General features: G+C 41.7%; 1 protein-coding gene across 2 annotated transcripts in view; it reads right to left on the bottom strand.

The window, feature by feature from the left end:
- chst11 (carbohydrate (chondroitin 4) sulfotransferase 11) overlaps window positions 1-25,747 on the bottom strand; it is an 88,166-nt gene that overhangs the window by 41,011 nt on the left and 21,408 nt on the right. The gene's annotated exons all lie outside the window — the stretch shown is intronic.

Raw genomic sequence — 25,747 nt, 5'->3', positions numbered from 1 at the left:
GTACCACCTTTTCTCAATCTATGAATCCTGTCACACACCCTGCAGGTATTTATAGCCCGATCCTCACGCAACACCATCTGCAGGAGCCTGAAGTTACTACCACCTTAAGCATCTTATTCATGACTTCTTCTTGCTCAAATTATCGATACAATTACATAGTCTGGGTGCAGGTTTATTTCTCTCCCCAGAAATAACTATGCACCTAAAACACTATCGGATACATTAAGAACAGTCAATAGTTTTAAAGGAGAAACTGGGGCTGTCCTGACTGGCCAGATGTGACGCATAATTTTACCCTAGAATTAATTCAGTTCGGTCAATCTTTTATTAGATAGAGTCACTTTTGAAACCAGCAGTTTCTGAGTATGACACAAACTATTAGGCAATAAGTTATTACTTACAGCCTCATTAAACTAAAGGTTACGGCCTACACCCTCTCAACACTGACACAATGACTAATGTTTCTTACTAAGCTCTTGCTATAACCACAAACGACCAGAGACAGCCACTTTCCAGGATCGGATGACCCCTGTGAAAGCAGTGGTCTTTAATAATGTAATGCATTTCGACCTTTCAACAAATTCCACCTAAACAAGCAATTAATGATTCCTCCCTGCATCCACGCAAACACACACGGCTACAGAAACGGATCTGTGTTTGTGTGCCAGATTCACAGTGTCAAGCAAGGGTCAGAGACCACCCTTCATTTTCCAGGCATTATTTATTCCAGGAGATTAGATATAAAACAGAATAAGGAAGGGGAACATCAAAGGAAAGCAAGTGAAAAAAGAGAAATTCAGTTCAAGGGATGATTAAAAGAGTATTCATAGAGAAAAAGGGACTCCTTACAACCATGCAAGAGCTGGCAGACCACCAAAGCTGTCCCCATCACCCAAATAGAATTTAAAGCTTTTAAGTTAAGTGATGGTCAAAGAATGTTGGAGATGGAGCTGCTGGGTAGAAGGAGAAGAGGTAGACCTCAGAGAAGGTTTATGGATGTAGTGAAGGTGGACATGGAGATGGTTGGTGTGAAAGTAGAGGAGGCAGTAGATAGGGCAAGATGGAGGCAGATGATCTTCTGTGGCGACCCCTAAAGGGAGCAGCCGAAAGAAGAAGTTAAGTGATACTTTTTTGATCCCACAACCGGGGAAATTCCACCTCCGCATTTAACCCATCCATGAAGTGAAACACCACATACACACTAGTGAACACACACACTAGGGGGCAGTGAGCACACTTGCCCGGAGCGGTGGGCAGCCCTATCTACATGGGGTGTCTTGCTCAAAAACACCTCAGACATGGACTGTCGTGCCTGGGGATCGAACCGGCAACCTTCCGGTCACAGGGCCAGATCCCTAACCTCCAGCCCACGACTGCCCTAATAGTCTCTGAGAGGAACACGTGTAGGATGTGTAGCTGTCAAGCAGCCCTTATTGAGAAAAAGTAACAGAGACAAAGGAGAACATTTGCAAATCAAATAAAGAAGAGGCCATTTTTTTCAGAACTGGATGGACCAGATCTCAGCATGGTTGAATGTGTTTGAGATTAATTGGATCATGAGAAGCAGCACATACAATGAACTTCTGACTGAACTTGGAAAAATATCCCAGCAGATTTGGACTTTCAAAAGTGGAAACTATAAAAAAGGTAAAGGTGGACACAATAAACACTGAAATTCTGATATTGTATTTGATGTTAGTTTTCCTTGAGGCTTTTGTGTAATTTTCTGATGTGCTTTCTGCTTTTTTCCCGATGCAAAAAAATGAATTACTTGTTCTTAATGGCCATTTAGACTGAAAATGACAGAACTGAATGGTGGTCTCTGATTATTGCACAGCACGGTATGTCTGTCATAATTAACAAATTAAACACCATTAAAAATAATTGATTAAATTTTACCTGCTTGATTAATCGTCCATGATTAGTTGGCAGTTTGCATGGTGATAAAGCATGTTTTGAATCTCTTACACTCTCAGAAATAAAGGTACTAAACTGTAACTGGGGCAGTGCCCCTCTTGTCACACGGGGTGGGACCCTCTCTGTACCTTTAGTCAGCGAACATAAGCTGTACTGACTCCACACACGCGGCTTTCATTCTACTGTTCTGTTTTAAAACATTTGGTTATGAAAAGGTACAAATACCAAATTTTCACCTGGAAAAACGTATTTCAGGAGCACAGTTGGACCTTAAAACCACTGCTGCACCTTTGAGGGAACGTTTACACTGTTTTTTACCTTGATGAATGAAAAATGTACCTGCACAGAGCCTTTAATTCTAACAGTGTACTGGTCTGTCCTTTTTTTGCATATTACTCGCTCAGTCAAATGGATTAGGGATGGAAATGATTCATTATTTTCCCGTTAAACGACACAAAAACCAATCGACCAACGTCACTGGTTTAAAAAAGCATCCATTTCATCTCTTTCCCAATAAACAACAGATTGTATTTACAATGGATGCGAATGCTGCTCTGTCAGATTTCAAAACCAGTCCGATTGTTTTTTTAATTGCTATTTTAATGGGTTGCCTCGATTTTTGGCTTCCTGGTTAACGATTAGCAGAATAATGAGGGTCAAAACATTTGCCAAAATTTGCATCCCCAGAATACATTAATCCACACTGACAGCCCTAAACTGAAGCATTTAAATGTACCAGAGTAGAAACAGGCTTTGTAATTTGGCCCATAGAACCTGACCATTACTGCTAAATACAGCTGTATGACCAGCACTACTAAAATGAAGGCCAATGAAAGCTGCCTTTGTGCCACACTGATAGTTATAGTTCAGCATTCAGTGCCCCCCCCCTCTCTCCCTCTCTCTGTGTGTCTCTCCCTCTCTCTATCTCTCTGTCTCCCTCTCTCTCTCTCTATCTCTCTGTCTCTCTCTCTCTCTCTGTGTGTCTCTCCCTCTCTCTATCTCTCTGTCTCCCTCTCTCTCTCTCTATCTCTCTGTCTCTCTCTCTCTCTATCTCTGTCTCCCCCCCCCTCTCTCTCTCTATATCTCTCTGTCTCTCTCTCTCTCCGTGTCTCTCTCTCCCTCTCTCTCTCTCTCCCTCTCTCTATCTCTGTCTCCCCCCCCCTCTCTCTCTCTCTCTCTCTATCTCTCTGCCCCCCCCCTCTCTCTGTGTGTCTCTCCCTCTCTCTATCTCTCTGTCTCCCCCTCTCTCTCTATCTCTCTGTCTGTCTCTCTCTCTCTCTCTCTCTCTCTCTATCTATCTCTCTGCCCCCCTCTCTCTCTCTCTCCCTCTCTCTATCTCTCCCTCTCTCTATCTCTCTGTCCCCCCCCCTCTCTCTCTCTCTCTATCTCTCTGCCCCCCCCCCCCTCTCTCTCTCCCCTGCAGCAGAGTTCGGGAGAGCCAGCCACGCTTCTCTATAACAGCCTTAACCTAATGCAAATTAATTGTGTTTTCCCACTATTATCTATTATATAAACTGATTCTAATCCTCACACACATACGTGTGTGTGTGTGTGTGTGTGTGTGTGTGTGTGTGTGTGTGTGTGTGCCTGCAGCTATACTATGTTCTCTACTTTTGATTTCAGAGCATTCATTCCTACTAGTGAGGGGGGGAATGCTGGATGAAAGAACAAAAAAGAGGATGATGGGGAAAAGAGAGAAGTGAACGGTGGGAAATGGTGATGGAGAGAAGAGAATAAAGGAGTGGAGAGAAGGACAGAATAAATATGGTAGACAGTGAAAGGCCACAGCAAATTACTCTCATCCCTCCTCTTGATATTTACACACAGCACAGCTCAGGTCTAGAAACAATGGAGTGAAGACAAAGAGAGAGCCTACATACCCACTGCTTCTGTGTGTGTGTGTGTGTGTGTGTGTTTGTTTTCCTTGATTTGTTTGATTCCTTGACCCTGGCTTTACACAAAGGCTCCATGCATTGTTGAAAACTGCAGAGGTAAAATTGTTTCTTTTCGGTCTGGTTAAGATTAGTGTTAGGTTTAGGATTAGGCTCATAAAATTACTTACATGTACCTGCATGATGTCATTGTGGCAAGAAAATCTCATACATCCAAATTTGTGACTTTACAGGAGGTGTTTTTTATCCTTTAATGTAAGTTAATGTAAAGAGATAATAATTGAATAATAATACACTATATAATATAATATAGATAATAATATATCGTAAAACATTTTTTAAATTCATATAAATATTATGAGAAACTTTGATTGCCACAATACGCTTTTCTGAGCATTTCGAGGATATTGTCCGAATTTAAAGAACACAGGCGAGTTGCTTGTTTCATTAAAATGAGAGCACAGTGTTCCTTTGTAACTGGGTTTAGTGCAGTGCAGTACATTATATTCAGTTTATGACAGTATTGTTTAAATGTGGCATGACTGGTTTTCTCGGTTTCTCTTCCGCCTTATCAGAAAAACTAAATCTCATAATGCATAATCATAATGGCTTGAAGTATTGTGATGTTATATTTTCCCCATACAGCCCACCCCAAGGCTTAGAAAATTACATATAGGGCACTGCATAACGTCATTATGGTAATAAAATCTCATACATCCAAAATGGTGACTTTATATATTTTTTTTCTCACCTATTATAAATGGAGTCTCACTTAATGTAAAGGGATTGCATTCTAAGCAACATACTGAAATCAGATTTTTTAAATTCTAGTTTTGTCACTGACAACACACAATTGTTGTGGGCTGGAGTTTAGGGAACCGGCCCTTTGACCGGAAGGTTGCTGGTTCGATCCCCAGAGCCTACAGTACATGACTGAAGTGTCCTTGAGCAAGACACCTAACCCCCAACTGCTCCCCGGGTGCCGTGGATAGGGCTGCCCACCGCTCCAGACAAGTGTGCTCACTGCCCCCTAGTGTGTGTGTTCACTAGTGTGTATGTGGTGTTTCACTGCATGGATGGGTTAGACACTGGGACAACACACAGAAAGGACCCTGGTTGCCCGGGTGGGGAATCGAACCCAGGTCCTTCTTGGTCTACCCACTGCCGCCTTATCAGAAACACCAAATCTCATAATGCATACCGTATATCATCAAAATGTCTTGAAGTATCATGATGTTATATTTTTCCAATACGGCCCACTCCTACATACGCATGACCCCAAGTGCTGACAGGGTCTATAAACAAACCTTTGTGTATGTGTGTGTGTGTGTGTGTGTGTGCGTGCGCGCACAAAAGGTTGAGTGTGTGTTTTCTGCACCTGTGCCTGTTTCACCGATACTCAGCTATGCACTAATCAGTAGTGCCAGAATACAGTAGACACACACCTGTTCTCATTTCCTCTGTGCTGACAACACTATAAATGGCACTGTAAGCCACCCAAGAACCCCCCGCAGCCTGACCTTTAGCTCACGCCGTCATCATCACATGCTAGTTGGACTCTGTCGGGTCAAACCATGTAGAACAGGTGGAAAGGGGTTCGTTTGAAAGGCATGGACGAAATCAGAAGCGCTTAACACCCTGTGCAGAAGGACAGTTTTCTGAGCTTTGACGAGTTGACATAGACAGAAGGCACCAGCAGGGCCACATTTAAAAAATGGCATCAAAAAACTATAAATACAGTGATTTTATTCAGCATTTCACACACGGCGCTGCACAAAATCCAGTTAAACAGGACTAATTACGCTCTCTTTGTAATGAAACTTGCAGTCAAGTACTGATATCCCAATATGCTCAGAAAAGTGTATTAAGGCATATTGCAATGTAATTCATCACAGTATAATAAAATTGTCCATTCTTAGATTCCAATCATACGCAACGGTTTTTGTGCAAAGGTCCAGTGTAGAACTAAAGAAATTAAACATGCATTGGCTGCTATTTGGTTTGTATTAAAGTGGTAATTTTGGGTAACTAGTACTTTAAATACAATCATGGGCAGATGGTTGAACAGCCCCGGTCAAAATACACGTTTGGTACACTTTCTAAGTGTAAATAAGTTAAAACATTCTCTACAAATAAACATTTCTGCACATTTGAATGCATGACTGCTGTTTATTTGCTGAATTTAACATATTAGTGAAAATCATGGCACTTTTTAAAATCTATGTTCTTCCAAATTATCAAACCTAGCAAATAAACATGAAATGTGTACTAAAAGTTGCAGAAAAATCATTGTGTTCTCTGTAAAGGACATGTTAGGGGGCAGTCATGGGGTAGAGTTTAGGGAACCAGCCTTCGCTCCCCTGACCTGACAGTACGTATCTGAAGTGCCCTTGAGCAAGGCACCCAACCCCCAACTGGCCCGAGTGCCGTGGGTAGGGCTGCACACTGCTCCGGGCAAGTGTGCTCACTGCCCCCTAGTGTGTGCGTTCACTAGTGTGTATGTTGTGTTTCACTGCACGTGTGGGTCAAAAGGAGGAGATGAAATGTCCCCGCTGTGGGACTAATAAGGGTCACTTAATCTTAAAAGCTTGTTTTAACTTAGAAAGTCAACAACACATGTAATTTGACTGAGGCTGTTCAACCTTTTGCACATAATTGTATTTAAAGCACTAGTTACCCAAAATTACCCTATTTTCCCATTTTTACTACAAGCCAAATAGCAGCCACTGCATGTTTTGCGTCTTTTGCACTGGAACTATGACCAAGTTAGCCAACATACAGGCTACCAATTAGCACTGTGTACCAAAATCAATTCCAAAACTTGGCTTAAACCACAATGCACTGCTAAATGATCTCCAACAGATTTATGTGGATACTGTATTTATAAACATGGACAAAATTACATCACACAGCTCAAATCACTGGTCTTGCAGTAGTATCTTAAGCCTGAATCTTGTCCATACTTTTTTCTGCTATTTAGCAGAATTTGCTTCTGTAAATGCACAAATAAAGTGTTAACAGTTTGTGGTGTATCTTTATTCTAACTTGATTAACCAGAAAGCCGTGTAGATATGGAAAAACGACCAATGAAAGGACAGATCATTAAAGGCAGCACGCAATAACTCTTTACCCCAGTCTGGGGAATTGACTGGAGCGCTAAATCCTGCAGAACTGAAGATGTAGCAGAGAAACAGCTCTGAGAGTAAGTATGGTTCTGGCAGGATGGGTAGGGTGTGTGTGCATATGAGTGTGGGAGAAGTCTAAAATATACTCTTTGTGTATTTGATTACACTACAGCTATGCTAAAAACATAACCCTGCACTGCACAGCCTCAGCAGACCATTTCCTCCCAGGCTGTAATAACACAGCATCTGTAGCCATCCATCAACAAGGGATTATGCTATACTGGAGAATTAGTTCATCACTATCTAAGCTTCACACTCATACAAAAACACATTAATTCCTCATTCTCAGCTAAAAAAGGCAACCAAGGCAAAAATGCTAGTGAAGATCCCTGGAGGCCCAGTCACACTCATGTTTGCCAGTGAATTGTCACAAGTGAGATTACATTCATTTTGGTGGAATTTGGTGTGATGAGTGATTTCGCATCACAAAGTCTATGTGTGAAATTTCGCCTCAGGTCTGTGCTTTTCTAAGCTGATCTGTGCTGGTTTACGCTAGTCTCATGCTGGTTTGTCTGGCCACCCAGCATGGTCATGCTGGTTGACCTGCATACCAGCATCCAAAACACACCATATGCTGGTTTTGCTGGTGACCAGGCTGGTCTATGCCGGTTTTCCACCATTTTTTCCCCACTGGCTACAAAGAAACACATGAAAGAGAGACTGTATGACACTCATTCAGCCAAGAGACTGTATTATTATCCTTACTTTTGCGGTTTTGCTGTTCATTTTAGGCAAGTTAGCCAGCTTACTAACTGCAGTGTTAGCTCCACGGCTATTTGCAGCTGCACACAAGTTGCCACACTGCCACCAACCACACCATTTATCTACACCTTTGCTACAGATCAGGGCTGTGGCAAGTATAGAATTATCTGCTATAAATATATTCACTTCTGTATTTTTACTGTTTATAGTAGGTGAGTCAGCAAGCTTACTAATGGCTATGCTAACTCGTCGGCCAACCGCAGCTGCACACAAGTCACCCCTCTGTCACCAACCACACCAGTTATCTTTGGTACGAGTCACTTTGCAGCACTAGCTCTACTTCCACGAGCATATTTCTAATATAATTACGTGCACTTTTGTGTGGTTACTGTTGGTGAGTGAGTTAGCTAGCTTTATTCTAATCTCCCATCGACCAGACCAGCCTTGTCAAAGCCGTTACCTGAGCAAAGACAAACATGATTTGGCTCAACTTTAAAACACTATAATTCCAAAGAATGAAGCAATAAGTAGGAATAATCTGAACATTAAGTTTAAAGCAAACCACAAACAAACATTTAATAGCAACCAAATAACACTCTGGAAATATTCAGAATGTTTCACTTATCAGTGGCTTGTACTGATCAGTAGTTGTATTTCATCTATTTTTTAAAAAGTCATAACATAAATACATAAATAGTTCAGGTTTAAGGTTATATAACTGTCATCTCGACTCATTTATCATCAAATAGCCTACAGCTTAGAGGTGAGAACGGCTTTATGTTGGTATTTATTATAATACTTTTTAGTATGAGTAATAATATACTTGTGACAATAGTATTACACTTGCCAGGAACAGATCACTTACAAAAACATAATTTATCCCCAAAAAATTCCACAAACTGTAATTTTCATTTAATGCGCAATAGCCTTTCATTTCCTGCACTGCACTGTTGGCGTTGGGGTGCTTTTACTTATGGCAGATTTTCAGATCTGCATTTTCAGACCTGCAGTGGACTGTCCACAATCTTTGAGCTACTTTGGGCCTTGTGCTTTGAAGCCCCCTGAAGCCCTGGCAGTGAGAGGGCCTCGGGCGCTGGCCCCACTTGCCTGATTAGTAATACGTCCCGACCCTTGCACAGGCTGACACTTAGGCCAACCCCCAAGCCCACCCATAACAGGACACTTCATGTTACCTTTTTTAGCTTTACTTTTCCTTGGCTTTCAAATCATATTTCAAAATATAGCATGCTGTCATTTCTACTCACTACAGTGAATATACTGTAAATGTCTATACTGTATATCCTCATGGAGGCATTTTTTGTTTTAATATAGAACAATAATAAAAAAGAGGGCAGTCATTTTTATGCTATATTTCATTGCGCCAGCCAACCCCCTTCCCTAAGGTTATCATTTCAGAGCTAAGAAGTTTAATTATTACAGCAGTATGAAAGCTGCTCGCAGGTAAATGTGGCCTGCACTACATTCAAACAGTTGTTTTTATGCATGTGCGCTCTGTTATTTCTTGTTGATGTAATCCTGCTCTGAAAAAGGACGTTCTTCTGTCTCGGAAGATTACAGAGGACCCTTGGGCAAAATATAGGTCAATCAAATCCTACACACACACGCACACACACACACACGCACACACACACGCACACACACACACATGCGTGCATGCACAACTCGAGAATTTGTTTTCGTGCTGACTTCTATTATGCTGAAGCTGCCGAACCAAGCAAAGCTACAACTTCATTAAGATTTTGAATTAATGCTCTACAGGAAGCTCCATAATTAAGATGTGTTTGGGTGACTTCAGATAAGAGTTAATTGAGTGTGCGTGCATACGAGTGAGAGTGTGTGATCCCATAGGACAACAGGAGACACACACTGCGCTGTTGTACTGATTGGCTTCTGACTTTTTCCCCCCTTTTTTAACTTCAGGTCTTTAATCTTTTAATTATGAATTACAACAATTGCCAACACGATGATTAGAATGTTGGGGAGGCACTGAAAACAGAGTGTGTGTGTGTGTGTGTGTGTGTGTGTGACGGAGAAATGAGGAACGTCAGGCAGATTGGCGCTGCTGCATACGGACTTTAGGAGCAGAGAGAAAGAAAGATGAGAGACGTGGAAAACAAACAGATGGAAATGGAAAAGTAACAGGAACGTAATTTGGTAGCCATAAATTGAGCGACCTTGACTTGTAAATGTCTGGCTAAATGTATCGATCATCCCACAAAATGTATGACTGTATGGGTCATTCTTCATCTGGAGAAGGAATTTAGGTGGATACATTTTTAAAAAATCTATTTCTTTCATCCCAAATAATTTAGTATGTCCACTAACATCTTATTATCATATATGTATGTGGTATGAGTGTGTAACACTATTGACTGTGACTCCAGTGACATTCTGGTTAAAACTGATTGGCTGACTCATAAACAAAATTATTGATAAATGAATAAAATATAGTGAGCGAGTGTGACTCTGTGGCCTTCTCATGCCTTGACCTGCCTCCTCTCTGATGAGCCTCGATCCACAGAAGCAGTTTAATCGAGCTGAAAATACTGTGTTAAAATGTAAAATAAGAGTCCTGATAACAGGACTTAGTAAAATACGTTTTTAGTATAATGTTAATAATATAAAAACTCTGTTTTATACAAATTCCTAAGTTAAACCTCTTAAAAACATTGTTTTATATTAAAAATGGTTTCTCAAATATTGAGAATTGTTTTACAGATGCAGAGCGACTACGAAACAGGATAAAAAAAGAAAAATCTGAGAAATTATAAGGGAAAAGTATTATTTGATCTTAGGTCAACTGGGTAAACGTACATACTTATTTGTGGAGCTGCGCCTATATTTTAAGCATCTTTTTAAGCCCTGCAACTTCTATGACATGTTTTCTTGCTCCAAATGGAAAATGACCCGTATCTCTCCTGAGTCTTTCTCAAGGTGTCTGCATGTGCTGCTGTGATTTGTACTGCCTTCATGTACTTGTCAGAAGGTCCTGTTTGCATCTTTTGAAGTTGTAAGAACAGTTTTTGCATTCAGTTGCTTTGTACTCGAGTCAGGAAACCAGTGGTTGCAAGCAAATGTCTGCATGTCCTCACTGTTGCCTACTAAAAGTGCACTCTTTAAAATAAGGGTGCCAGATAAAACCAATAAGGGCTCAAAATTGGCCACCCCAACAGTACAAAGGTTCAAAAGACTGTCTGTAATTGGCACCTCTCTTAGTAAATCTGCCTCATAAATACCTACAACTAAGTACTAAGAATAGGCCTGTCACCACCAATTAGTAGTCAATTAAATGAGTAATTAGGGGAACTGTCACATTTGGCTATTTCTGGTGACATGCGAGAGGTTCGAAAGACGTATTTATTGCTGTTAAAGCCACTTCAGAGAGAAAAAAAACACTGGTGATGTCTTTGGGCATGTTTCAAACAGAGAGAGGCCTCGGCTCCCAATGACCACTGTGAATGGGAATGACTCTCCCATTCAGTCACTCCCATTCACTCGCTCGACCCTTTCAAACTCACTCAACGACAGAAAGAGTCTGTCAACAACCATCCACTAAAGCAAACAGAAGAGGCAGCCCTACCAACCCTTACATTTTCAGAGCTGATTAAGCAACCAGTCTTTAACAGTTGGAAAATCAGGTATCAAAGATGTTCCGACTTAACTGTGCAACGTTTAGTTTCAGTATATTTACGCTAATTGAAGGCAGCCTTGGTCTTCAGCAGGGGTTACTTCCAGGCTCCCTCTGACTCAACATTCTCCATGTACACCACAGAATGAATTCCCATCACAGAGACCAGATGCAGCAATGGCCAAAAAAGGACATATGCTACAAACAGACACCCACCCACCCAGAGGAGTCTTCCACAGTGAGAATGTCTGGCTCATACTGCCGCATTTGGGGCCCCCCTGGTGATAAGGTCATCATCAGGTCACTTCAAGAGGCTACGCTGAGCCAGGTCAGCGTGCTGATTCAGCACCACTCAGATGTCTTACATACTCAATCATAAGCAGACAGGAAAATATGCAGACACAGAAGCACACATATACTACCGCGATGTGTTGGCCAAAGCATTTACAGCCTGAGGCAAAAGGCTGTGCTGTTGATGCGGATGATGGAGCGAGTGACTGCTTTCTGCAGTATGTCAGCAGTATGAGTCCTGGCAGTGTGATACCCACATAGCACTATAACTGCATACAGAAAAAAGGAATACTTATAAACATATAAGCTGGTTTTTATACACTGTCATGACATGGATACATACAGTATCTGTACACAGAATATACAGGCTACTTAATTAGGAACACCTGTCCATCTGTGCAGTCGTGCAATTCAGTCAGCCAATCATATGGCAGCAGTGCAAGGGAAAATCATGCAGACACGGGGTCAAGAGCTTCAGTAATGTTCACACCAAACATCAGAATAAAGGAAAAAAATCTGATCCAAAGTCTTTGACAGTGCTATGGTTGTTAGTGCCAGACGTGGAAGGCTTGAGTATTTCAGAACCTGCTGATCTGGGATTTTCAGTCTCTGGAGTTTACACAGATTGGTGCGAAAAGCAAAGTAAGCAACAGTTCTGTAGGCAGAAACACCTGAGAGAGGTCAGAGGAAAATGGCTAGACTTGTTCGAGCTGACAGACAGGCTATAGTAACTCTTTACAACAGTGATGAACAGAAAAACAAGTCCAATCTTAAGGGGGATGGGCTACAACAGCAGAAGACCACATCAGATTCCGATCCCATCAGTCAAGTACAGAAATCTGAGGCCACAGTGGGTACAGACTCTCCTACACTGGATAGGTAAAGAGGGGAAAAACATCACCTGGTCTAAAAAGACTCTAATTTCTACAGATGGGAAGGTCAGAAGCTGGTGGTGGTGGAGTGAAGGGGTGGGAATGTTTCCTTCATTCATAATGGACCCCCAAATACCAAGTGAGTATCATTTAGATGTCTATCTCAGTATTATTGCTGACCATGTGCATCTATTCAAACTAGAACGATGAAATTGAAAATGAGTTCAGTGTACTTCACTGACCTCTCCGGTCAGCAGATCTGAGTCCAGTAGAGCAGTGGTTCTCACGCTGGTCCTTAGAGACCACCAGACACTCTACTTTTGTGCTGTGTTTGTACGTGTTTTGAATCGGAGTGAAAATATGGGCCATCTGGGGTTCCCTTAGGACAGGTGTGAGAACTACCTCAACAGAGAACCTTCAGATTGTGGTAGGACAGGAGATTCGGATGACAAATCTGCTGTAATTAAGCCAACATGGACCAGAATCTCTGAGGAATGTTTCCAGCACGATGCTGAATCCATGCCACAAAGAATTCAGTCTGTTCTGAGAGCAACCCAGTATTAGAATGATTTTCTTATTAAAGTGGTCTAACGTTAATCCTAAGTTTAACCTCAATAACTTCAAACAAATGGGATAGATCTCAAATGGCTCCCTAGTCCAATATAGTGTGCTATTTGACTTCTAACGTATTGGCTTCTTCACCCAGTGCACTATATGTCTAGGAGGACTGCAACAATATGGAATCGTGGGCTGATGCCAATATCTGATGCTATCCATGTACATATCTGCCGATAGCAATAAATAAACATTTATAAAATGTAGAAACTGGGACTAGAATCAGGATTAGCACTTTATGAACTTTATGAGAGGTTTATGAACACAGTAAAATAAATATATTGCACTTATTTTAGCGCAATAGCCCAGCTTCACCTGCTTTATTATAGTAATCTATTACACAGTGGCGGACAGTAACTAAGTAAATGTAATTTGTTACTGTACTTCAGTACTTTTTTCATTTATCTGTACTGAAGTTTTTTCCATTTTGGGCGACTTTTTCCTTTCACTCCACTACATTTCAGAGTCTAATATCTGACTTTTTCCCCCGCTACATTTTGAGAAATCTGTGGTTCTTTTGGTTTCTGTCTGTATAAAAACGTAGACTGACAAAACGAAAGAAGCACAAAGCCAGAGCACCAATCAGGGCCCAGCGGTCACTGAGTTTAGAGCTGGTTTTGACCTGTTGGTCATACCGACCCAGTGCAGCACACGGTTCAACGTCAGCGCAGCAGCGGAAAACTTTAAACATAAATGATGAACTAACCTAACTTTGTGTAAATAGACCACAATATAGAAATATGTCCACATATGCAGTCGAGACTGACGCAGCTTTTTTCTGAATTTCTACAAACACCATTTCATTTTATAGTAAATGAGTTTGGGCTGGTTTATGTTTATGAACAGACGCCTACAGATCAACATAGTAAAGGAGCTCATCTGTGATCCTGAGTTTAAAGCCAGTTTTTATTCAACTTAAACTTGGAACTAAGTTGTAAATAAATCTGAAACTGAAACTTTGCTTGTGTGTAAAAAGTGATTTCAGAGCCACTCGGTTCTCCCTGATGGAAACTGTTTACCTTCAGTGTTTTGTGCTTATGATCATTTTAATAGACGTCAGCGTCACTAATTAATGACGTTCTATTAAAAGACTGGTTTACCAAGAGAGACGCTGGAGGACTTTCACCTGAAATGAGTTCATGAAGCCAGTCTGGTTATAAAAATGATAACAGGACATCAGAGCCAGAATTACTCTTTTAGTACTTTTACTTTATACTTAAGTACATTTGAAGGTAAATACTTTAGTACTTTTACTCAAGTGGAGGTCTAAAGGGAGGAACTTCTACTTTTACTGGAGGAATATTTTACCTTGGGTGTCTCGACTTTAACTCAAGTACATGATTTGTGTACTTCATCCAACACTGCTATTACAGCAGCACAAAGTACAGTAAAGAGTAAAACAAGAGCAAAAGAATTGTCAAACGCTATTATACAGATGCATAAATAAATAAAAGAAACATATATAATAAAACATACTAAAACAACCATGAAATATTATGCTGGTGACAGTGCAGTTAAATCTCAATATCTGCCTGATAATGATCCTTTTTAATGCAAACATTTGCCAGTACCATCACCGTGCATCTCTAATGCCTAGTGTTGAGCTGTGCAAAAATGTGGCTGCATCCCAAATGGCTCTTTCTTAGACATATTACACACATGTCTGGGCGCAGAAGCCATTCTCATAAGATCTATGTTGTGCTTCATGCAGGGAGTCATTAGAGATTTAGCCATGGTTTTGCACTGTTGTGCAATAATATGTAGCTTTTGTAATACAAACAAAGACAGTTGGTCTTGAGATTGCAGATTACTCACATTTTGTCCTGAAAACGTACAAAAACAAACGCCGCACATACACACACTTTGCCAGCTGTTCCGGGAGTGCACCAGCATGGAGCTCTGGCCTCTATTTCTCCCCGGTGTCCTCTTCCCCTCTGCCTCTCTGCCCTACAAACAACCAGACTCTCTCTGTCACACACACACACACACACACACACACACACACACACACACACACACACACACACACACACTCTCTCTCTCTCTCTCTCTCTCTAGGGGTATTCCATGTCATTGCATGTTTCAGGCTGTCATTGCTCATCTGTCTCATTTTACCCAGACTGCCTCTGGCCATCTATAACGCTCTCCAATCACATTCACACTGACAAGAACCCACGCAGACAGATCCACACGCCTTCAGACAGAGCACTCAAACACTCCAAGCCCAACACTAATGCTCATACACTGAGATAAACACTCAGCTCTAAAGGGTCTAAAGTGCTGTTTTTATAATCTTTATTAGGTTGAATTAGACTTGGATATGTGGTTGGAGGCAGGGATGTAGGATTGCTAGTGGGAGCTTTGCTAAATAGGAAGGATTTGGACTCTTTCTATTGTGTTACCTGATGTTACTGACTAACAAATTAACCAGCATTTTTAATTGGTAACTGATGAATACATTTGATTAATGCTTTTGGTTAAAAATTGTATTTAATTTCTACTAAACAAGTTATAATTGAGTAGATTGGTCTTTACATTTCATTCTAATTTTCATTCAACTGTTTTTCAATTGTACACATGACGGTGTAAGGGCTCTGTCCTTATGCAGTCTCAACTCCTGGTGCTGGTCTGAATGGAATTGACTCCTTGACTCCGCTTGATTTTAACCGATAGTGCCGATTCCATTGATGAACTGATCCAGACAGACTGAACCATCCTACATGTAGTGTCGCAACCAGAACATTCAGTGAAAGGACACAGCGCTAAGGTCAGCTACAACCAGAGATATTATAAAGGCAGAGACTGGTTGGAAAATGAATGGGGAAGCTTGTAACGCTCCACATGCCATCTGTTAATGGGGAAAGTGCCGCCTCTGAATAAAATGATCCAATGGGCTTGCTGGTGAAGCCATACTTGAGAAAAAGGTCCTCTTAGTTTTGGAGATATGTGCAAGTTCAGTAGCCAGAACAACTTGAAAAATACTAGCTAACCCCAGTCAGACCATTAATGTTTATTAAATTGGGCTAATTATATGTTAATTTATCACAGCTACTAGCAGGGATGGTCATTTTAAGTAATTAAGTAATTCAAATACTCGCATTCATACTTTGTGGTTCTTGTGCAAAAACTAACAGTGTATAACTTGCTCTGGATTGTTGTTGTCAAAGTTTAATGGTTTTTATTTTGTTTGTAGGTTCAGTGACCTCATCCTGACAACTTGTGTGAGTTTTGAGCCTCGAGGGGCGTGGGGGGGGGGTGCAGGGGGCAGACAACACTTGCCAATATTTTGAATTTGGACTGTAGTACCCATTTTAAATGCCTACTGGCAGTATAGCATATTGCTCCTTTAGTGTACTCCAGTCCAAAGTAACAGACTCAATCATACACTATATAGACAAAATTATTGGGATGCACCTCTTAATTATTGAGCTCAGGTGTTTTCATTCAGTCCCATTGCTACAGGTGTATAAAATCAAGCACCTAGTCATGCAGTCTGCCTTTACACACATTTGTGAAAGAATGGGTCGTTCTAAACAGCCCACTGAATTCGAGCATAATACCGTAATAGGAAGCAACTGTTGAGTATCCATGTAAAGTTTGGTGGAGGAGGGATAATGATATGGGATCATTTTTCAGCGATTGACCTAGACCCCTTAGTTCCACTGAAGGGGAAATCTTAATGCCTTAGCATGACAAGCAATTCTAGCCTCCAACTTTGTTGGAATAGTTTGGGGAAGATCCTTTCCTTTTCCAGTATGACTGAGCATAAAAGCTCCTGTAGGTATAATATATAGGTGTCCCAATATGTTTCTCCATATAGTGTATCTCTGCTCTCTCCCTTTTCTGCACGCTAATCCCAGTGGTCTCATAAATGTTTATGTAGATTTCACCCTCCTGGTTTGGAAGCATCATGTGATGGGGAGACCTAGACAGCTGGGGGTAACTGGCCAAAATAGCCACATTATATACATATCTTTTAATATTCATTCTGATTTGGAATGTGTCCTGGTCACTGTGGTACTGAGCCTGCTGTTGTTTAATGCTGCTATGCTGCTCTACGCTCTGTATCAGCAACACTGCGCTCTCTGGTCTTGGTTGCGCTCCAGCTTGTGAGCTGGAGTGGGCTTGATCTGCATTGTAGGTGGTCCATGGATTATCTGCTAGAAAACTAGTACACATGTACACAAGCAGAAAACATCTGAAGTCTGCTTCAGACATGAAGACTCATTTCAGATCCGGCAGTAACAAACCAACTTAGCTCAGGACGTGAGGATGATTCATCAGTATAAGGTTAAAGCTGCGGGTGCAGGAAACACGGCAGATGCCCAACCGGTCTGAAAACATATTTAACACTGTGAATCTTAAGCTGCGGCTGCTTGGCTGAGCTTTTAGGGACGGGGCGAGAGCCACGGGAGATTACCGCTGCGCTCGCCCAGCCGTTTTTCACCAGTGCACTTTCACACTCTGGTGATTTAGGGAATAAGCCTTCACTGCGTAACGCTGTGACATGAGTGCTTATGAAAATCCCACGAACAGCACAGTGTCTCTCTTTCAATTAGAACAGAGAAAGACAAACACCCACACGTACATGAATATGCAGCCTCACTCTGTCTCTCTATTACTGCAGCTCTCTCTACCACTCTCTCTCTCTCTCTCTCTCTCTCTCTCTCTCTCTCTCTCTCACTGCCACTCTCTATTCCTTTCCATTTATCAGTCTCTCTTCCTCTTCTCTCTCTCTTCCCTGTCACTTTCTCTCTAACCTTTCTTCCTTTCTTTCTCTCTGTCGCTGTCTCTTTCTCTCTATCACCTTCTCCACCTTTACTCTAACTCTCTAACAATCTTTTTTCCTTCTCTTTCCCCATCTCACCTCTTTTTCTTTATTTTCTACCATTCTCTCTCCCTTAACATCTCTCTGTCTGTCACACTCTGTCTGTCACCTTTCTCTACCTCACTCTCTTACCTTTAACATTCTCTGTCCCTTTTCTGTCTCTCCTCACTTTTGTTCTCTCTCTCTCTCGCTCCCTCTCTCTCTATCACTCTCTCTCCCTTTCTTTTTTCTTTTTTTCATGCTCTGTATCATTCTCTCTTTCTATCCGCATTGCTCTCCTTTTTCTCTCTTCTCTCCCCCCTTCCTCTCTCTCTGCCACTGTCTCTCTCCTCCCTTGCATCGCATTCTTTTACTCTTCTCACTCTTTACCTTCTCTCTATCCCTTCCCCCTCTCCTCTTTCTCTCTGTATCCCTTTCGTCTTTTCTCTATTTCTCTCTTCTCCCCCCCTCTTCCTCTCTTTCTACCATATCTCTCCTTTCTTCTCTTTCTATCTACCACTCTCTCTCTCTCCTCCCTTGCATTGCATTCTTTTACTCTTCTCACTCCTTTACCTCCTCTCTATCCCTTCCCCCTCTGTATCACTCTCCTTCTTTCTCTCTCTACCACTCTCTCTCTTTTCTCTCTTCTCTCTTTCTATTCCTCTCTATCTCTCTTCACCATCTCTCTCCTCTTTCTCTCTCTGCATCACTTTTGTCTTTTCTGTTTCTATCTTCCTTTTCTCTCTCTTCTCGCTTTCATTCTTTTCTCTTCCCCTCTTTCACTCTCTCTCTACCTTCTCTCTCTTTCCCTTTCCTTCCTCCCTTTGTCGCTATCTCTTCCCTCTCTACCTTTTTCATTCTCTCTTCCACTCTCTCTCCTTTTTCTCTCTCTTCTCTTTCATTCTTTTTCTCTTTCCCTCTATTGCTCACTCCCTGCCTTTTGTCTTTACCTTTCTTTCCTTTCTCTCTGTCTCTATTCCTTCCCTTTCTCTACCTCTATATCTTTCTTTCTACCACTCTCTCTCATGTTTCTATCTCTGTATCCCTCTCCTTTATTCTTTCTTTCTTTTACACTCTCCTCTTTCTCTCTGCCTCTCCCACCTCTCTCTCTCTCTCTTCTATCGCTCTCCTTTCTCTCTCTCTCTCTCTCTCTCTCTCTCTCTCTCTCTCTCTCTCTCTCTCTCTCTCTCCCTCTCCCCCTCTCCCTCCCTCTCTTCAGTGTAGATGTTAATAAGAGGGAGGGCGCTGATTGTAATCAGGTGAACTGCTTTAATGACAGAACCCTGCAACACGTCTAATGCCACCTCAACTCCCTCACACTGTTCTCATCCTTTCACACTCTGTCCTTCCTCACACAAACAATAGGAGTCAAGACAGTGAGTTAACAGTGAGTTAAACTCCAAAACCTTCCCTCTGTACCTCCAGCACCTCTGTGCGTATGAGTGTGATGAGATCTGTCTCATCATAACTCTGGTGGTCTGCGTGTGTTTGGAGGATATTGTGAGTGTAAGTCAGCGTGTGTGTGTGTGTGTCTGTATGTGTCTGTGTGTGTGGACCCCCCCACTGTGTGATAATGCGTCTGCAGGCTGGAAAGCCATCTGCCACTCTAGGGCTCCATACATCAAAACAAAGCAGCAGTGGCAGACAAACAATACACACTCCAGCCCACTCACCGGCCACACAGACAAGAAATGTTTGAGTATGTGTATATGTGTGTGTGTGTGTGTCTGTAACAGAGCATGAGGGGCAGGTGGGGGAGGATAAAGATGTTCTCCAGATCTCTAGATAATCTGCTAAGATGAAAACTTATCAGCAGCATGTGGGTCTCTGTGCTGCATCTGAAGTTAACCTCAATCTAACCTTAGTCTGTGCTTCAGACTGACGGCGGGCAATGTGGCAAAACACATTATGATACTTTTAAAACTCGCTCCAATCTTTATCTGCAGCTAAACTCTCACCTCTCCATTATCTCTCCTGTATCTCATGTCTCCTTTTAGTCTGAAGGCTGATTTATGCTTCTCTTACACTGATTCTATTTATCATCTTTCTGTCCAACACAAGACATTTGAATTTGTGACCCTAGATATGAGTCTTTATCCTCTAAACGGGTGCTTTTAGACCTCACTTAGCTAGAACACAGCCTGTACTGTGGTGGAAGGCTTGGTACACTCGTGCTAGCTTAGCCTAGCAAATAAGTGTTACTGCAGTGCTGAGAATGATCCACCACCCAAACAGTACCTGCTCTGTGTGGGTCCATGGGAGTCCTGACCACTGAAGAACAGGGTAAAGGGAGCTAAAAAGTATCAGAGAAACAGATGGACTACAGTCTGTAACTGTAGAACTACAAAGTGCAGCTATACAGTAAGTGGAGCTGATAAAATGGACAATGAGCGTAGAAACGAGGAGGTGGTCATCATGTTATGCCTGATCTGTGTACATTTTGCCCTAGTAACTATACACTAGTGATTTGTAGTGTTTGCAGGCTCTATAATTGGTGTGAATCTGTCTTGTTTGCAGTCGTTCAGTGCTGTAGAACTATTGACGAGACCCACAGTATACTCAGAAAAGTCTATAATGACATGATTTATCACAACAGCGACAACACATCGGCATTATTTGCCTATATTCCCCAATTCATTGCTTTAAAATGCCCTTCAGGAGAGCGTAAGCGGCCAGCGGAGGTCCTTCTAAGGAAATGTCATGGATGACTCATCAAAACATCACAAACATCGGCACAGCAGCGTGAATCTGAGCACCTGTGAGGCTAATTAGCAAGTCATGGGGACAGACAGCTGCTTCAGTCAGCAAATTAAAAAGGAAAAAGAAAGGGGTGAGGAGTGAGGGAGGGAGAGAGAGAGAGAGAGAGAGAGAGAGAGAGTGTGTGAGAGAGAGAGAGAGAGAGAGAGAGAGAGAGAGAGAGAGTGAGAGACAGTAAAAGAAAGGGTTTGCGTCCAGCTGCCTGCTGTGTGTGTCCGTGCTGAAATTCAAAGCCATCCCATGAGAAGACGCGCACAAACATCCTGGTTGGTCAACAGGGAATTACAATCCCACAACGGCCTGTTTCAATGTCATCTCAATGCCAGAAGCTAATACTGTCTACCGGTCTTCAGAACACCTTCTCAACAATTTCTCTTTCTTTTCTCCCGTCTTCCGGCTGAACAAAGCCATAATCCCCCTCTCATATCAATTAACTGGCTGTCTTTGTCTCATTTTCTCTCTCAAATTGATTCTCTTTCAGCCCTGCTCTGGTCCCTCTCCATCTCCGCCATAACGCGATAGGCACTCTAATTGCGCTTCTTGTACCCTTTCTGTCATTGTCTCATCTCTCTCTCTCAACACGACTGCTATTTCACTCCTGCCAGTCATTACTTCTATTTATGGCATCGCTTGCAGATTCTCTCAGGAGATGGGAAAAAAATAGCATCAAAACAGAGCAAAAACTCCAAAACTCTGCAGCTCTGGTGATGAAGCAGGGCGTGAATTACAGTAAAAGCAATGACCGTACACCAAAGTGACTCGAGAGGAATTTTGAAGGGGGAAAAAAACATCAGAAGGGACTATTTAGGGACGTTTTGAACTCTCTCTCGCTCCTTCCTGCTAGTATTCATCCCATTGTGTGGCCAGGCTTATGAATATAGTCACTGTCTACTCGGAATATCTGCATTTTCTGAATTTCCAATTCTTCCCCAACTTTCTCTAATGTGTCTCAAAGTGAAAATATAAGGTCAATGGTCCCAAAACCTCATTAGAGAGAAGAGAGCTCAAAGTTGATAACCCTTAAGAGGGTTATCAGCTGCTGCGGAATCAATGACAATGACCGTATTAGCCACGCAGAGCAAATCAGCAGCTGAAACACTTTCTCAGTGATGACCGTTCTCTCTCTCTCTCTCTCTCTCTCTCTCTCTCTCTCTCTATATATATATATATATATATATATATATATATATATATATATATGTCTGTGCTTAGGCTGTGCTGCTTCACTCAGACTTCACCACAAACCTCTAATTGTACGTGCCGCACCCTGAGAGAAGGAAACAGAATAGAGGAGGATAGAGGAGAGAGCAGGAGAGGAAGGGAGAGAAGAGAAGATGGGAGAAGAGAAGAAGAAAACAGAGAAGAGGGAAAGGGAGAAAAACGAGATCAAAGAAGAGAAGAGAAATAGGAAGAAGATAAGAGAGAAAATGGAGAAGAGAAGACGAAAAGAACAGAAAAGAGAAAAAGGAAAGGGAGAAAAAGATGAAAGAAGAGAAACAGTCAGAAGAAAAGATAAGATAAAGGAAGAAAGAAAGAAAAAAGAAGAATCAGAGATAAAAAACCAAGGGAGAAGAGAAGAACAAAAGTGAGAAAAAGAGAGAAAGAAGAGAACGAAGTGAGAAAGAAGAGAACGGAGTGAGAAAGAAGAGAACGAAGTGAGAAAGAAGAGAAATAGGGAGAAGAAGAGATAAGAAAAGAAAGAAACGGAGAAGAGAAGAGAAGAGAAGAGAAGAGAAGAGAAGAGAAGAGAAGAGAAGAGAAGAGAAGAGGTCTGTAGGTAATCAGCTGGAGTCCACAGTGTTATGAAGTCCATCAACTGTGTGAAGCCACAGATCTGGACCTTGGCTCATATGCTGGTGTGAGGAGCAGAGGCTCTATAATCAGCCTAAAACAGAGCTAAGTGTGTGTCTCTGTATGGGCGGACAGTCATGAGCCGCAGTCAGTCACACTCTGAGGAGACACATAGCAGCAAAAGACTGCAGCAACAGTGTGTTACTCCAATTATCACCTTTACTCGCCGAGCTGTTTGTGCTGAGGAACTACCTCCTACACAGACACACACACACACACACACATCCCAAATGGGATACTATGAAGATGACATTACAACTCAACAAAATCCTTAAATAAATACTGTTTTTCATTCAACCCCAGTTTGGCGGTCCACACTTCAAATTCCACTTTTATACATATTACTTATAACTAGAAGTGGGCTGTTCATGAACAAAGTCAAGCCATTGCTAGGAAGTCCCAGCTGGTTGCTAAAGTGTTGCTAAGTCATTGCTATGGAACCAAGGTGGTTGCTAGTGTGTATGTGTATGGTATCCCAGGTGGTTCCTAAAGTATTATTTAACCATTATTATGGCATCCCAGGTGGTTGCTAAGGTGTGTGTATGTTGGTACTTTGTTGCTAAGATTTTGCCAGGCCATTGCTATGTTATCCCAGGTGGTTGCTAAGGCGTTGCTAGGCAATTGCTCCGGTATCCCATGTGATGTGTGTATATGTATGCCAGCATGTATGTGAGGCTGTATGTCCACCCATGTTACAAAACGTTCTTTACAAGTCGCATGCTATTACACATTTCCACCAGAGAGCTCTCCAAATGCTAAAAACGTACATAGCGTAGCTGCAAAATGGTGCCAAACATTCATAACTTTACTCTTATTTTGTTCTAATTCCACAATTCCAGTCCTTACTTAACACACAGCAAGCTCTATATATGAATACAGACAACACAACTGTATATCAATGTACTTAATGCAACTGGTTGAAACTGCCCTGTTTGTTGCTTCTCAAAAGTGTTGCACGTTGGGTATCGAAGCAAAAAAACATAATTAACTGTTTTTTAAGTAGCTTAGGCAGGATCGTGGGAAATGGGCACCCTCAGCACCCCCGGAGTTCAGGATTACAACTGCTGAAAATAATAATAATGCAACATTCTGAACTTTAAAATACTTTGAGCACAATAAAGACCCAGGTGTGTTCGTTTTAGAGAAGTATTTTTATTTACTTCATTATTATATCTTCATAAATCTGCTCTTCTGAGTCGCCAAATAATCCATAGCAGTTTTGAGATTAGTAACTGAATTGTAAGCCTGGTGTTTAAGAGGTTAAAAGGGATAAAACTCCACACAGGCTTGCCATACGCAGAAGTATTCCTGCGTTTAGCTGCATCCTCTATATGCAAATCTCTAGATATTATGCAGGGTATGTGTACACAGCCGAGTACCTCACTATTTTTAGTGCAGCACAAGCCTGACCTGAAGAGAATGGCACCGAAGCTCATTGTTTATGGCTCCGCGATGAGAGCGTGAGGTTGTAAATGTACGACAACCGAAATACTGTGCTCACTGGTCACATACCCCCATCCCCAGGGACTCATAACAATGATCCATGCAGGTCATTACTGCAGAAACATACCATTACTGCTCTTCAGGGGGGGTTATGGCCAAAAACAACCCCATTAGAGCTACAAAATATGTCCAAATTGTCATCTAACAACTCGAGCATGACTAAGGAAGAGTCATACACGAGGTTCCTGGCTCAGGCTTCTAAAAACCATGAGCCATGTGTGTGTGAAAACACACTGTACATATAAGAGCCACATATTGCTGGATGAAGGAGCTGCATTTCACTAAAAAGAACGGGAATATAATTATTTAAATACCTAAATATGTTCTATTTTGACCAGTCGAGTATTCAGTTAATCATTCCAGGGGCTAATAGTGAATAATGAAATCACTAATTTGGTATTTGTTATGCTGCAAGATGGAAAGTCAAGCAAAAAAAGTATTGAAACACTTTTAGAGGGTTTATGATCCACATCTTTCTTGTACTTTCTTGAGGTCACCTTACAACACCTGTCTGTGTTTATGTACCAAAAATAGTCATAACTCATTTTTAGAAGACCATTTTCCAACATCTATTATCCCTCAAAATTAAACAGGCTACTTTTGTTCATGCTCTTTTAAGACTAATGTATGTAAATGAGCTCCGTTCTGATTGGCTGTCCTGTATTGTGCTTCATTTGAAAGGCAGTGCAGGCTGAAACACTACCTATGACATCAGTGTGAGTGGACGGGGCTAAACTGCTGTAAGGTGAACTGGGGATACAGTGCCTTGCAAAAGCCTTCCACCCCCTAAAAAGTCATCAGATTTGTCTGTTTTACTAAGAGATAAGTGATATTCGTTTTATAAAGAAAGTGTTTTATGACGTAAATTACTTGAAAATGCTACTTGTAAGTGTTCAACCCCTGTGCTTTAGAACATCCAAACATACCCAAATGAAAGATGGCGCTCTAAAGAGAACACAATTGCTTTACAACTGGCCTTTACCTGTTAATCATTCAAAAATTCATCATTCTTTTTAGATGAAAGACCATCTTCAACCATATACAACTGGTCAGACTGTGAATCTGAAGGAAAAATGTGAAAATGAAGACCAAAGCGCATTCTAAGGAAATCAGAGAAGAAGTTATAGATGCGCACAAGATAAGAAGAGGCTACAAAGTAATATCCAGTTGCTTGGCTATCCTGGTGAGCTCTGCTTGATCAACTGAGAGGAAATGGAAACTGCATCATGCCATTCTGGCACTGGGTTGGGCTTTCTGGCCAAAGTTCAAAATGCTGTGTGTGATGCAAAACAAACACCATCCCAACAGTGAAGTATGGTGGTGGCAGCATCATATTGTGGGGAAGCTTTCCCTCAGTGGGCACTGGGCATCTTTTCAAAACTGAAGGACAGATGGATGGTGCAGAATACAGGGAGATGCTACATGACAACTTGCTTCAGCCTGCTAAGCAAGGTTGAGAGAAACTTCACCTTTCAGCAGGACAACGATCCCAAACAAAGCAACAGAGTGACTGAAAATCTAATGGTGGATACACTGCAACATAGTGTGTGTTCCAACCCCTTTCCCCCTGCAACAATCTGTGTAGGAGCCTTTCCCAGCGGTCATTAGGCAGAAAACAGCATACACCCTGGACAGGCCGTCAGTCCATCGCAGTGCATGCATATCACAATAAATGTCAAATCATTATTTCTTTTAAGTTTGAAGGC

This window comes from Pygocentrus nattereri, chromosome 1 (assembly GCF_015220715.1).
Source record: "Pygocentrus nattereri isolate fPygNat1 chromosome 1, fPygNat1.pri, whole genome shotgun sequence".
NCBI classification, from domain to species: domain Eukaryota; kingdom Metazoa; phylum Chordata; class Actinopteri; order Characiformes; family Serrasalmidae; genus Pygocentrus; species Pygocentrus nattereri.
The sequence above is the reverse complement of the archived record's forward strand: the minus strand, read 5'-3'. Positions and strand labels throughout refer to the sequence as shown.